The sequence below is a fragment of the Arachis stenosperma genome, chromosome 2 (genome assembly GCF_014773155.1).
Source record: "Arachis stenosperma cultivar V10309 chromosome 2, arast.V10309.gnm1.PFL2, whole genome shotgun sequence".
Taxonomy (NCBI): domain Eukaryota; kingdom Viridiplantae; phylum Streptophyta; class Magnoliopsida; order Fabales; family Fabaceae; genus Arachis; species Arachis stenosperma.
Window position 1 is genome coordinate 79,236,611 of NC_080378.1, and position 14,157 is coordinate 79,250,767.

Consider the following 14,157-nt stretch of genomic DNA (forward strand, 5'->3'; position numbering starts at 1 on the left):
CGAATTGTGATTGGTTAATGCTATGACTGATATTAGTTTTCTGACTTTAATGGATTTGTTGACAATTCTGATTTTATGTGATATTGCTGAATTGGTGGAAATGTGGTTGTGGTTACTTTGAATTATAATTGAAATTAGATGCGGTTGTGAAATGTGACTGAATCACTGATTCTGCGACAAATTGGTTGAGATTCTGATTTTGAGTGAATTATTGACTTGTTTGATGTTGAATGGGATATTTGATGTATGGGAATGGCTGTGAAATTTACTTGTGACTAGTTTCATTGTTGTAAGCGATTAATTGATGAGGTTGATTTTGGTTTGAGGCTATGCTTGTTACCTAAATTTCGGGTTACATTGATTTTCTTAATTTGGTTGTTATTGTTGATTTAAGGTTAACTAGAGTTGATTTTGAGAACAGTTAAAGGATTGGAGGATGATTATTGAAATATTTTCCTAAAGTGTGATCTTTAGAATAAAATGGTAACATTGCTAGTAACTAAATAACTTCAAAAATAGCAAGAAATATGAAGAGTTGATGTTGGGGTATTTGTTATGAATTCTTGAAGCTGGACCGGTTTGCTTTTAAAGAATGGTTTATGGAAATTCTGTTTTTAATTGATGAAAGGATTCTATGACTTATGAATTCAATTGTAAATTGATGAGATGAAAATTGGATTGTTGAATTATGTGAGAATTGTGAATTATGGATTTTCTGGTTGCTTGAGAATCTTGTATTTGATAATTGTGAGAAAGGACTGATGAATGGTTGAGAAAGAGGGGACCCATTAGGGTGGCTAAGTCCGAGTTTTAGGGGAGGTGTTGCCGAAATTTTGTAAAATTTGAGGTTTTACTTGAAAAGGTTATTTTAGAAAGTTTGGATTTGGAAAGTTATATTATTTAAGTTTTATCTATTGATTAAAGTATTATTTATGGGCTGCTTTTATTATGAAAACAATTTTATTTAGGTAAGAAAAGAACTACATTATTTTGAATTTGAATTTCCAAGAAAAGGTTTATGATCAAGTTTGAATTATTTATAAAAGAAGTTATGTTTTGAGATTTATTTAATATGAAGAGAGTTATGCTTAGGGTTTGAAATAAAGGATTACTTTTTAGAAGTTTAATGAATATACATAATATTTGAATTTGAATGGTAAGGAAAGATGGTTTTTGAGTCTTTGGGAAGTTAATAAACTTGAAAAAGAGTTTTATTTGGTTACTTCTAATAAGAGGGTGATATTTTGAAAAGTATTTAGCGAATTTAAAATAAATGATTTTTTTTGAGTCTTTTAAAAGAAAATTAAACTAGAAAATGATTTTAAAATTGGGTTGAGTTAAGAGGTTGCAAAAGTGGAAGTCATAAGGTTTGTACAGCATGATTGAATAAAGAAAGAGAAAGATATTGTATAAGAATATGTAACTAGAGATGAATAATAAGAATGATAACTTATGATGATAATTACACTGATTCTTTTGAGGAAAGGTATTCAGTTTATGGAATGGTTGGCAAGGGCGTGGGTTTTGTCCCGCTTGCGTATTTATGATTATAAAAGAGAATAAAAAGCAGAGGACCTGTTGAAAGGTCATTTGTTGCTTGAGGCAACCCAAGAGATATTGATTTGTTGCTTGAGGCAACTCCTGAGATGTTTATGTGATGATCTGCTGCGTGAAGGCAGTCAGATAGATGGTGGTACGACCACTGAGAACGCTTTCCTGGGATACCTTGCTATAATGTTTTGCTGTAAGACAGAGGTTGCTTACAGAGGTATCAAGATTAGGGTGCTCCTGTAAGACAGAGGTTGCTTACAGTGAGTGTGTTGTTGCACCTGTAAGACAAAGGTCGCTTACAGTGTGTTGGGCGTATATTGGCTAATAAGTGCCGCCCTGCAAGACAAAGGTTGCTTGCAGTGGATACCCTGCAAGACAAAGGTTGCTCGCAGTGGTTATTGCCAACAGAAAAGCCTTATCCAGACAAAGGTTGCTGGATAACGTCGGGAGCGGGTATGTAACCGACAAATGAGCTCATTACCTGCACTAGGGATAGACATGCATCATCCTTGTGTGTGCATTTGCATTTGATTGGGTTTGCTCATTGTACTTCCCTGTGATTGTGCTGTTTGCCTTGCTGTGACTTGTTTGTGTGCTGAATTGAATCTTTTGTTAGTGCTATTAGTTGGTGAATGTATGATGATGAGTAAGAATTGACGTTGTGATTGAAGATTAATGATGAGGTTGAAAAATGCTTAAAGTGACCAGTTTTATATTTTGGAATTTGTTTTGAGCTTAGATTTTTGAAAGAGGTAAATAATTAGTAAAGTAAAACCAAAAGAGTAGTATTTCCAAAAAGAGTTTGACAAAACTATAGTTTCCTTGAGTATATTAATTATTTGCATTCTATTTCATTACTTTTACGGCATTCCCATTCCCTACTGAGAACGTGTGGTTTGTTCTCACCCCAAAATTCTTCCACCCTTTCAGTGACACAGGTTCGAAGACTCCGTTTGAAGCTGCAGGCGATTATAGATCTTATTTATGAGTTAAGTTTATGACTTGAGTTATTTTCATAGAATTTCCCTCGCCCTTGTTACTTTGGTTTTTATTTTATTCAGAGGGATAGGATTTGTATGTGAGTTTTATTTGAAATCCTTTGTATGACAGATATTATTATTAATTACGTGATTATTATTACTTGGTGATGCTTACTATATGATTTTAATTATCAAAAACAAAATTTTCTGGTATTTTTACTAAAACTGGATCGTAATATCGAACTAGAGGCTCAATAATAAATAGTTAATAAAGGAAAGTAGGATGGTAACGCCTTGCTTTCAGTACGATCATGACGTTCTGGAAGTTGGGTCGTTACAATTATCATGATTCCATCCGGGTGGTTCAGCTTTAGAATTCCCATTGAAGTAACCAAACAGCTTCCTAGACCCATTCAGCTGAGCTCTATACCAACCTTTGCATTTAAACTTTGAGCTTCCAACCATAATGAACTTTGCAAGACAATTCTTGCCACTAATCATCTTCCTCTTGCTCTTAATGCCACAAAGAGCTCTAAGTTGACCATCCGTCTCCAGTAGCCCATATTCAAGTGGAATTAGAAAGCTAAGGGATATGAATTTTACCCACTTGAATGTTGTGAAGGATGATGGCAACTTAGGGGGAGGTGTTTGGAATGAACGTGGAAGCTCTACTCTCTTGTGCTCTTCTTTGACAACTACCACCTATTTGCAAGCTTCTTCAATATCAACCTCTTCCTCTTGGTAGCTTTCTTCTGATTCAATTTCCTCTTCATTGTTCACCAAGGGCATGGGAGGTTGTGCTTTTTCTTCTTGAATCTCCATCTCTTGATCAACCTCTTCCAAGTCTTCAACCATAACATGCCTTGGGGGTTGTACACCCTCCTCAACAACAAATTCAAACTCCTTAGAAGAGGGTTCTGTGACTTGAGGTTCCCGTGGAGGTTCTGCATCTCCTAAATCTTCAACCACTTCTTCTTCTGCAACTATTATGGCTTTCTCCACTTGTTCCAGTACAAAGTCATGCTCCTTATTGTCCGTTGGAGTCTCTAGTGTCTCCTTCATGCTACGTTCTTCATTAGATTCTCCACACGAAGCCATGGGGGTCCCTTGAGTGTCCAAACATCCGGAAGGTAATTGACTTATTGCTTGCTCCAATTGATGAAGGGTTGCATGAAATTGATCTATTGTTTCCTTGAAATAATCCCTTGACTCCTGCTCCTCCTTGATGATTACCTTTCCATGATAACTCCCTTCAATTACTCCTTCATCTTTAAGGGTCTCTCCTACCTTCACCTTTAGTGCCTCCTCTAGCTCCTTATGAAGTATGGATTCGCGAAGATGATCCTCTCTCTCTTGTTCCATATCAATAGCATCATTTGGATCATCTTGCTCTTGAATTGAGGGATGGGAGTGCTCTTCCATGGATGGTGGTGATGGGATGGGTGGATCATTATGTGGTTGAAAAGGAAGTGCACTAGAACTTGAGGGTTGATTGTTGAAGGTATTTGATGGTCTGATTCGGGTGGCGAGAGCTTGCATAGTAGAGTTTAGATCGGTAAATGCTTTCTCCATGGAGGTTTGGGGTGGATAGGAGGGTTCATTTATTGGGAGAAAGGGTTCATGGTAGGAAGGTGGTTCATCTTGATAAGGATATGGAGATGGTGAATATTGAGGTGGTGGTTCTATGTATGGTTTATTTGGCTTATAAGGTGGTTGGTATGGTGGGTACGGGTTAGGATCGTATGAGGGTGTTTGGTGGTAAGGGGCTCGTGAGTATGGTGGTCCAAAGCTATGTTGAGGAGGGGGTTCATAGGCGTATGGAGGTGGTTGTTGCCATGAGGGTTGATTAAATCCTTTTGGCTCCGTCCATCTTTGATTGTTCCAACCTTGATGCCTGTTCTCATTGTAATTTCTTCTTCCTGCAACATAATTGTAACCAGACTCATAGCCAAAGGGGTGAGAGTTCATAGTAGTGAGAGAAAATAAAAATAGAAACTAACAAAAAGAAAGTATTTTGAAAAAGATATAATTTTTAAATTTTTTTTTGAAAAAAATATTTACAATAACCAATAATAAGGCACACGTTTGCAATTCCCCGGCAACGGCGCCATTTTGACGTTAGGATTTTTGCTAGTAAAGAATTTATAAAAATAGTTGCGTTGTAGATATAGCTTCTAAACTAACACAAATCCCTTCGTACAAAAGTTTTGGTTGTCATAAGTAACAAACCCCTTAATAAATTGATAACCGAAGTATTTAAACCTCGGGTCGTCTTCTCAAGGAATTGCAGGGAGGTATGTTTGTATTATTGGTTATGAGTTTGTAAATTGGGGGTTTTAAGAATGAGGAACAATTATGATGAATAAAATAAATAATTGACTGTAAAATAAATTCTTGGCAAGGTATAAGAACTGGAAGTCCTATCCTAGTTATCCTTTTCAATTGTGATGAGAATTGGTTTTTTCTCCCACTTTGTTAACCTCTAACTATGAAGGTAAGTCAAGTGAATGAATTAATTCGAATCCTCAAGTCCCAGTCTTTCCTTGGAAAAAGTTAGAGTTATTGGATCTCGAATCAATTCTTGAAGAATTCCAATTTTCAATCAACAATGAGTTTGATAACTCAAGAGTTACCAATTAATCAACCAGAGCCAAAAGGTAGAAAATTTAAATTAAAATCATTTATCTGAAAACATCTCAGTAATGTATATTAAATAACGAAACCAATCCTAACATGGAAAGTTCATAAGCCAATTGGGCAACACAATTCAGATATAAATGAAGGCATCAGAGTAAATAAAAGTAGAAGGGAGACATAAATTATTGAACCTGATAAAGAGTTGAAATAAATCCTAATTTCTAAAAATCCTAATCCTAAATCCTAAGAGAGAGGAGAGAACCTCTCTCTCTAAAAACTACATCTAAAACTAAAATTATGAATTATGAGAGCATAATCTCAAGTCCCTGCAAGTTCTCTGACTTTAATCTGTGTTTCTGGGCCAAAAACTGGGTTGAAATGCGGCCCAAAATCTCTGCCAGTGACTTTTGTAATTCTGCAGATCGCGCATGTCACACGATCGCGTCATCCATGCGGACGCGTCATTCGCGTTTTTCCCTGCCACGCGTTCGCATCGTCCACGCTTCCGCTTCACTTGTGCTTTTCCAGTCCGTGCGGTCGCGTGAGCCATGCGACCGCGTCACTGCGGATTCCTTTCTTCCGCGCGGTCGCGTCGCTGATGCGTACGCGTCACTTCTCGCTGGTCATCTCCTCAATTTCTTGTGTTCCTTCCATTTTTGCAAGCTTCCTTCCCAATCTCTCACTCATTCATGCGCTATAAAGCCTGAAACACTTAACACACAGATCAAGGCATCAAATGGTAATAAGAGAGGATTAAGATTAGCTAAATTAAGACCAAAGAAGTATGTTTTCAATCATGTAATAATTTTAGGAAGGAAATATAAATGCATGCGAATTATATGAATAAGTGGATAAAGGCCATGATAAAACCACACAATTAAACACATTGTAAACCATAAAATAGTGGTTTATCAATAACCATCTAGAAAACAATAATATGCATGTCCCGCAAGTCTTTCCAACATTTGATCCATGAAGGGAAGTGGGAAATGATCTTTTCTTGTGGCTTCATTGAGCTTCCTGTAGTCAATACATATTCTCCAGCCTGTGATGGTTCTCGTAGGGATTAGCTCATTCCTTTCGTTGGGCACCACAGTGATTCCTCCTTACTTGGGATCCACTTGAACTGGACTGACCCATTGACTATCTGAGATTGGATAGATTACTCCTCCCTGGCACAATTTCATAACTTCTTTCTGTACTACTTCCTTCATTGCTGGATTTAACTTTCTTTGGGGCTAAATGGACAGTTTGGCACCTTCTTCCAGGAGTATCTTATGCATGCATATGGCTGAACTGATTCTTTTCAAGTCAGCAAGTGTCCATCCAATGGCATCCTTATGCTTTTGTAAGACTTGAAGCAACTCTTCCTCTTGTTCTTGGCTGAGGGCTGAATTTATGATCACTGGATAACTTTTATTTTCTCCCAAGTATGTATACTTGAGAGTGGTTGGCAGTGCTTTAAGCTCCAGTTTGGGCACTTCTTTTCTTTCCTCTTTTTCTTCTAGCATGCCTTGAACATGTATTTCAGCGGCTGCAGCTTCTTCGCTTGCTGCTAATTCTTCTTCTGTTGATGCTTCAAGTTCTTCTTCAAGAGTTTCTTGTACCAAAGCTTCTATGGAGTCCAACCTCATACATTCTCCCAATGAGTTGTGTGGGTAACTCCTAGCCTTAAACACATTGAATGTCATTTTTTCCTCATGTAATCTAAGGACAAGTTCACCTTTTTGGACATCAATAATGGCTTCGGCAGTGGCTAAAAATGGCCTTCCCAGGATGATGGAAGTCTTAGCTCCTTCCTCCATGTCTAATACCACGAAATCTGCTGGAAAGATGAAGTATCCCACCTTCACTAACAAATCTTCTACTATCCCATGGGGAAATTTGAATGATCTGTCTGCTAGTTGCAGGGCCATTCTTGTTGGTTTGGCTTCCTCAATCTTCATTTTTTTCATCATTGCTAGAGACATTAGATTTATGCTGGCTCCTAGATCACATAAAGCCTTTTTTACAGTGATTTTCCCAATGATACAAGGGATTTGGAAACTCCCAGGATCCTTCAATTTCTGGGGCAATTTGTGTTGGATGATGGCGCTGCATTCTTTCGTGAGCACCACGATCTCATTATTCTTCTAGCTTCTCTTTTTGGTCATCAATTCCTTCAAGAACTTGGCATAGAGTGGCATTTGCTCTATTGCTTCAGCAAAGGGTATGTTTATTTTTAGTTTCTTGAAGATTTCCAAGAATCTTGAGAATTGGTTGTCCTCCCCCCTCTTCTTTAATTGCAGCTGCTAGGGGTATGGAGCCTTTGAGAAGCATGGTTTGAGTGCTTCTCCTTCTTGATGTGGCTCAGGGTTTGAGGGTTGAGCTTTATCATGTCCTTTGTTTTCTTCATCCAATTTCTTCTCTGGTGGTTTCTTGTGGGTCTCCTTCAATTCTTTCCCACTTCTGAGGGTGATAGCTTGACATTCCTCCTTTGGTATTGAGTTAATATTGCTGCAATTGTTGTGTCCAGGGACTTGCTTGAATAAGAATTCAATTTGTGTTTCCAGTTTCTTGATGGCAGCATCTTGATTCTGCATGTTGGATTGCACTTCTTCCCGGAAAGCTTTACTATCTTGAATTTCCTTGCATAGATTTTCAAGTAGAGCCTCAATCTTTGAGAGCCTATCATCTGTTAATGATGGTGGGTTGAGATTAGGTGGTTGAGAAGGTTGGTTAGATGGATGTTGGTAGTATCTCTGTGAGGTATTTTGATGAGTTGCATTGTTGTTGGAGTTGGGGTTGTGGCATCTTTGATCTTGCCCTTGGTCTAGTTGGTTTCCCCATCCAAAGTTGGGGTGATTTCTCCATCCAGAGTTGTAAGTTTTGGAGTATGGATCATGGACTTGTCTAGGTGAGTTTCCAACATAGTTGGCTTGCTCCTAGTCACCTTCTTCTCCTATGTTTACTCCTTCTTGAGCTGATGATGAGGTGATGGCTGCTGCAACTTGGTTCTCTTCCACCTTCTTGGTAAGATCTGCTAGCTGTTTGGTGATCATCTTATTTTGAGCTAACAATACATCCATGTGGTTCAGCTCCATTACTCCTCTGGTGTTACTTCTTTCGGAGGCATAGAAGTAGTCATTTTCAGCAACTGTTTCAATGACATCTATGGCTTCTTCAATGGTTTTCTTCTTGTTTAGAGAGCCTCCTGATGAATGATCCACAGCCTTCTTTGACTCATAGGAAAGACCTTCATAGAAGATGTGAAGTTGAACCCATTCATTGAACATCTCTGGTGGGCATCTTCTTGTTAGGTCTTTGAACCTCTCCCATGCTTCATAAAGTGTCTCACCATCTTGTTACCTGAAAGTTTGCACCTCAGTTCTCAGTCTGTTGATCCTTTGAGGAGGGTAAAATCTTGCCAAAAACTTGTTCACCACTTCTTCCCAATTTGTTAAGCTCTCCTTTGGGAAGGATTCAAGCCATTTGGATGCCTTGTCCCTGAGTGAAAAAGGGAACAAGAGCAACCTATAAACATCTGGATGGACTCCATTGGACTTCACAGTGTCACAAATCCTCAGGAAGGTGGTTAAATGTTGATTGGGGTCTTCTTGAACACTTCCTCCAAATGAACAATTGTTCTGAACAAGAGTGATGAGCTGGGGTTTTAGTTCGAAATTGTTGGCATGTATGGTGGGCTTCTGAATGCTGCTTCCACAGTTTTCTATATTAGGATTGATATAGGAGCCTAGAACTCTCCTTTCTTGCCCAGCACGGTTTGCATGGCCTTCTCTGGCATGATTATGAGCTTCTTCTTCATGATTGTTCTCCAAATTCTCTTCCATGTTGGGTTCAAAGTACTCTTCCTCTTCTTCCTCAACACCAATAATTCTTTTCCCTCTTGCTTCCCTTCTTAGTCTCCAAAGAGTCCTTTCAGCTTCTGAATCAAAGGATGTTGAAACTCCTTCTCTTCTCCCTGTCATACAACAGGCAGATTGCACAACAGGAGATAAAATGAAGAAACTATTCTTGTTAGAGTAATTGTTAGTGTGAGTGATACAAATTATCAAACAGTTAGTGGGTTAGTGAGCAGAATTGTAATCAAGGAAAGAAAGAACGAAAAATTAAAGAGGGTGCAGGGGATGAGGAAGAAATTAAAACAAACTAAAAGAAATTGATTGAATCAAATAAACAAAAAGAAAAATGCTCAATATAGTGATCTTCAAACTTAATCATTGATGAGCGGATAATTTGTATACTTTTTGGCATTGTTTTTAGTATGTTTTTAGTAGTTTGAGTTGAGTTTTTAGTATATTTTTATTAGTTTTTAGTTAAAATTCACTTTTCTGGACTTTACTATGAGTTTGTGTGTTTTTCTGTGATTTCAGGTATTTTCTGGCTGAAATTGAGGGACCTGAGCAAAAATCTGATTCAGAGACCAAAAAGGACTGCAGATGCTGTTGGATTCTGACCTCCCTGCACTCGAAGTAGATTTTCTGGAGCTACAGAAGCCCAATTGGCGCGCTCTCAACGGCGTTGGAAAGTAGACATCCTGGGCTTTCCAGCAATATATAATAGTCCATACTTTGCCCAAGATTTGATGGCCCAAACCGGCGCTCAAAGTCACCTACAGAAATTCTAGCGTTAAACGCCGGAAATGGCATAAAATTTGGAGTTAAACGCCCAAACTGGCATGAAAGCTGGCGTTTAACTCCAGAAAAGGTCTCTACACGAAATTCCTTCATTGCTCAGCCCAAGCACACACCAAGTGGGCCCGGAAGTGGATTTTTATGTCATTTACTCATTTCTGTACACCTTAGGCTACTAGTTTCCTATAAGTAGGACCTTTTACTATTGTATTTTCATCTTGGTTCTTCTGGTTCCCTCTCTGGGGCCGAAGCCAATGATCACTTTTGTTCTTATGTATTTTCAACGGTGGAGTTTCTACACACCATAGATTAAGGTGTGGAGCTCTGCTGTACCTCGAGTATTAATGCAATTACTATTGTTCTTCTATTCAATTCCGCTTGTTCTTTGTCCAAGATATCACTTGTTCTTCAACTTGATGAATGTGATGATCCGTGACACTCATCATCATTCTCACCCATGAATAAGGGTGACTGACAACCACTCTGTTCTACAAGCATCTGAGGCCCTAGTGAATATCTCTTGGATTTCTGGTTGCACGATGCATGGTTGATCGCCTGACAACCGAGTGCTCGCCTGACAAACGAGCCAACCATTCCGTGAGATCAGAGTCTTCGTGGTATAGGCGAGAACTGATGGCGGCATTCAAGAGGATCCGGAAGGTCTAAACCTTGTCTGTGGTATTCTGAGTAGGATTCAATGATTGAATGACTGTGACGTGCTTCAAACTCCTGAGGGCGGGGCGTTAGTGACAGACGCAAAAGAATCACTGGATTCTATTCCGGCCTGATTGAGAACCGACAGATGAATTCCGCTATGCTGTGACCAGAGCATATGCAATCGTTTTCAATGAGAGGATGGGAGGTAGCCACTGACAACGGTGAAACCCTACACAAGCTTGCCATGGAAAGGAGTAAGAAGGATTGGATGAAGGCAATAGGAAAGCAGAGAGACGGAAGGGAAGGCATCTTCATACGCTTATCTGAAGTTCCTACCAATGAATTACATAAGTATCTCTATCTTTACCTTTATGTTTATTTCGTTCATCATCTATACCCATTGAGTCTGCCTGACTGAGATTTACAAGGTGACCATAGCTTGCTTCATACCAACAATCTCCGTGGGATCAACCCTTACTCGCGTAAGGTATTACTTGGACGACCCAGTGCACTTGCTGGTTAGTTGTGCGAAGTTGTAGTGATCACAATTTCGTGCACCAAGTTTTTGGCGCCGTTGCCGGGGATTGTTCGAGTATGGACAACTGACGGTTCATCTTGTTGCTTAGATTAGGTATTTTTCTTCAGAGTTCTTAAGAATGAATTCTAGTGTTTCAAGGTGATGTTCTTATCATCACCAAAGCTGATTGATCATCATCAATTTAGCTCTTGAATGCAATGTCTTGCTGAAGCTTAGCTAGCTATGTCTAATTACTTTAGACTAAAGCTTTAGACTAACATTGCATGATTCCTGGAATTCTCATTAAGAATTTTGATACCTTTATTTTCTCTTCCATATAATTTTCGAAAAAAAAAAGCACAAAAAAATTTACAAAATCATAAAAACCAAAAAAAAAAAAAATATATTTTATGTTTCTTGTTTGAGTCTAGAGCCTCATGTTAAGTTTGGTGTCAATTGCATGTTTTTTTGCATTCATGCATGTGTCTTCAGTAATCTTCAAGTTGTTCTTGATGATTTTCTAGCTCTAATCTTTAAATTCTCTTGACTTGAGTGTTTTGTGTGTCTCATATGCATTAGTGTCAGTAGTGTTCAAACTGCTAAGTTTGGTGTCTTGCATGCATTGTTATTTGATTCTTGTTGCATTTTGATTTTTCCTTATTATTAAAAATCCAAAAATATTTTTAATTTGTGTCTTTTCAAGTCAATAATACAGAGAATTGAAGATTCAGAACATACTGCAGAGGAATCACACAGAAAAAGCTGGGCATTCAAAAATGCCCAGTGAAGAAGGCAGACTGGCGTTTAAACGCCAGCCAGGGTGCCTGGTTGGGCGTTTAACGCCCAAAAAGGTATAGGTTTGGGCGTTAAACGCCAGAATGTGCACCATTCTGGGCGTTTAACGCCAGGATGGCAAAGGGGGAAGATTTTGTTTTCAAAATCAATTTTTTTTTCAAGTTTTCAAAGTTTTTCAAAATCAAATCTTTTTCAAATCATATCTTTTCAATCAAATGTTTTCAAAATCAATTTCTTTCCTTTTTCAAAGATACTTACTAACAATTAATGATTTGATTGAACATTTTTTGCCTTTTCTGTTGAGGAAGGTTTTATGTTTGAATCATATCTTTTCTTGTTAGGCAAGTCATTAATTTTTAAAATCATATCTTTTCAAATTGTTTTCAAATCATATCTTTTAAAATTGTTTTCAAATCATATTTTCTCAATCACATTTTTTTTAAACCAATCATATCTTCTTAACCACATCTTTTTCAAAATAGTTTTCAATCATATCTTTTTAACTTCTAATTTCAAAATCTTTTTCAAAAATCACTTGATTTCTTTTCCACTCTTATTTTCGAAAATCAATTAAGTGTTTTTCAAAATGTTTTCAAAATCTTTTACTTAATTTTCGAAAATTACTTCCCTTCTTCTCACATCCTTCTATTTATGGACTAACACTATTCCTTCATGTAAAAATTCGAACTCCCTCTTCTTGGACAAGTTCGAATTTTCTACTTCTGTCTTCTACCTTTCTTTTCCTCTGACACCTCAAGGAATCTCTATACTGTGACATAGAGGATTCCATATTTTCTTGTTCTCTTCTCTTTCATATGAGCAGGAACAAAGACAAAGGCATTCTTGTTGAAGCTGACCCTGAACCTGAAAGGACCTTGAAGCAAAAACTAAGAGAAGCTAAGGCTCAACTTTCTGTTAAGGACCTGGCCGAATTCTTCAAGGAAGAAGAACCCATGGCAGCCGAAAACAACAACAATGCCAACAATGCAAGGAAGGTGCTGGGTGACTTTACTGCACCTACTCCCAATTTCTATGGGAGAAGCATCTCTATCCCTGCCATTGGAGCAAACAACTTTGAGCTTAAGCCTCAGTTAGTTTCTCTAATGCAACAGAATTGCAAGTTCCATGGACTTCCAATGGAAGATCCTCATCAGTTTTTAGCTGAGTTCTTGCAAATCTGTGACACAGTCAAGACTAATGGGGTTGACCCTGAGGTCTATAGACTGATGCTATTCCCTTTTGCTGTAAGAGACAGAGCTAGAATATGGTTGGATTCTCAACCTAAAGAAAGCCTGGACTTTTGGGAAAAGCTAGTCAATGCCTTCTTGGCAAAGTTCTTTCCACCTCAAAGATGGAGTAAGCTTAGAGTGGAAGTCCAAACCTTCAGACAGAAGGATGGAGAATCCCTCTATGAAGCTTGGGAAAGATACAAACAATTAATCAGAAGATGTCCCTCAGACATGCTTTCTGAATGGAGCATCATAGGTATTTTCTATGATGGTCTCTCTGAACTATCCAAGATATCTTTGGATAGCTCTGCTGGAGGATCTCTTCATCTGAAGAAGACGCCTACAGAGGCTCAGGAACACATTGAAATGGTTGCAAATAACCAATTCATGTACACTTCTGAAAGGAATCCTGTGAACAATGGGACTAGTCAGAAGAAAGGAGTTCTTGAGATTGATACTCTGAATGCCATTTTGGCTCAGAACAAGATATTGACTCAACAAGTCAATTTAATTTCTCAAAGTCTGTCTGGAATACAAAATGCACCTGGCAGTTGGTGGACGAAATTGTGATTCTTATTCATTGTAATTGGATTTTAGAAATTGGCACTGGTTATTTTCTTCACAACTCCGTTCAACTAACCAGCAAGTGTACTGGGTCGTCCAAGTAATAACCTTACGTGAGTAAGGGTCGAATCCACAGAGATTGTTGGTATGAAGCAAGATATGGTCACCTTGCAAATCTCAGTCAGGCGAATTTAAACATGATATTTTATTGGATTAAATAATAAATAAAAGGAATAATAAAAAGGATAGAATACTTATGTAGATTCATTGGTAGGAATTTCAGATAAGCGGAATGGAGATGCTGTAGAGCTCTCGGACGCCTGCTCTCCCACTGCTTCTACTCAATCCTTCTTACTCCTTTCCATGGCAAGCTTTGTATAGGGGTTCACTATCAGCTGTGGCTACTTTCATTCCTCTCGGGGAAATAACCTGTGCGGCTGTCACTCGCACAGCTAACCAGTCTGGAGGCATCACCCATGGTTGATAGCTACATCCCATCCTCGCAGTGAAAGCTAATGCACGCACTCTGTCACAGTACGGCCAATCACCGGTTGGTTCCCGCTCCTACTGGAATAGAATCCCTCTTTTGCGTT

General features: G+C 38.4%; 1 non-coding gene across 1 annotated transcript; it reads right to left on the reverse strand.

Moving 5' to 3' along the window:
• Window positions 1–13,129: 13,129 nt before the first annotated feature.
• On the reverse strand, window positions 13,130–13,237 carry LOC130964450 (small nucleolar RNA R71). Its single transcript, XR_009080544.1, has one exon. It is a non-coding gene; the product is annotated as a small nucleolar RNA R71 (small nucleolar RNA).
• Window positions 13,238–14,157: the final 920 nt, after the last annotated feature.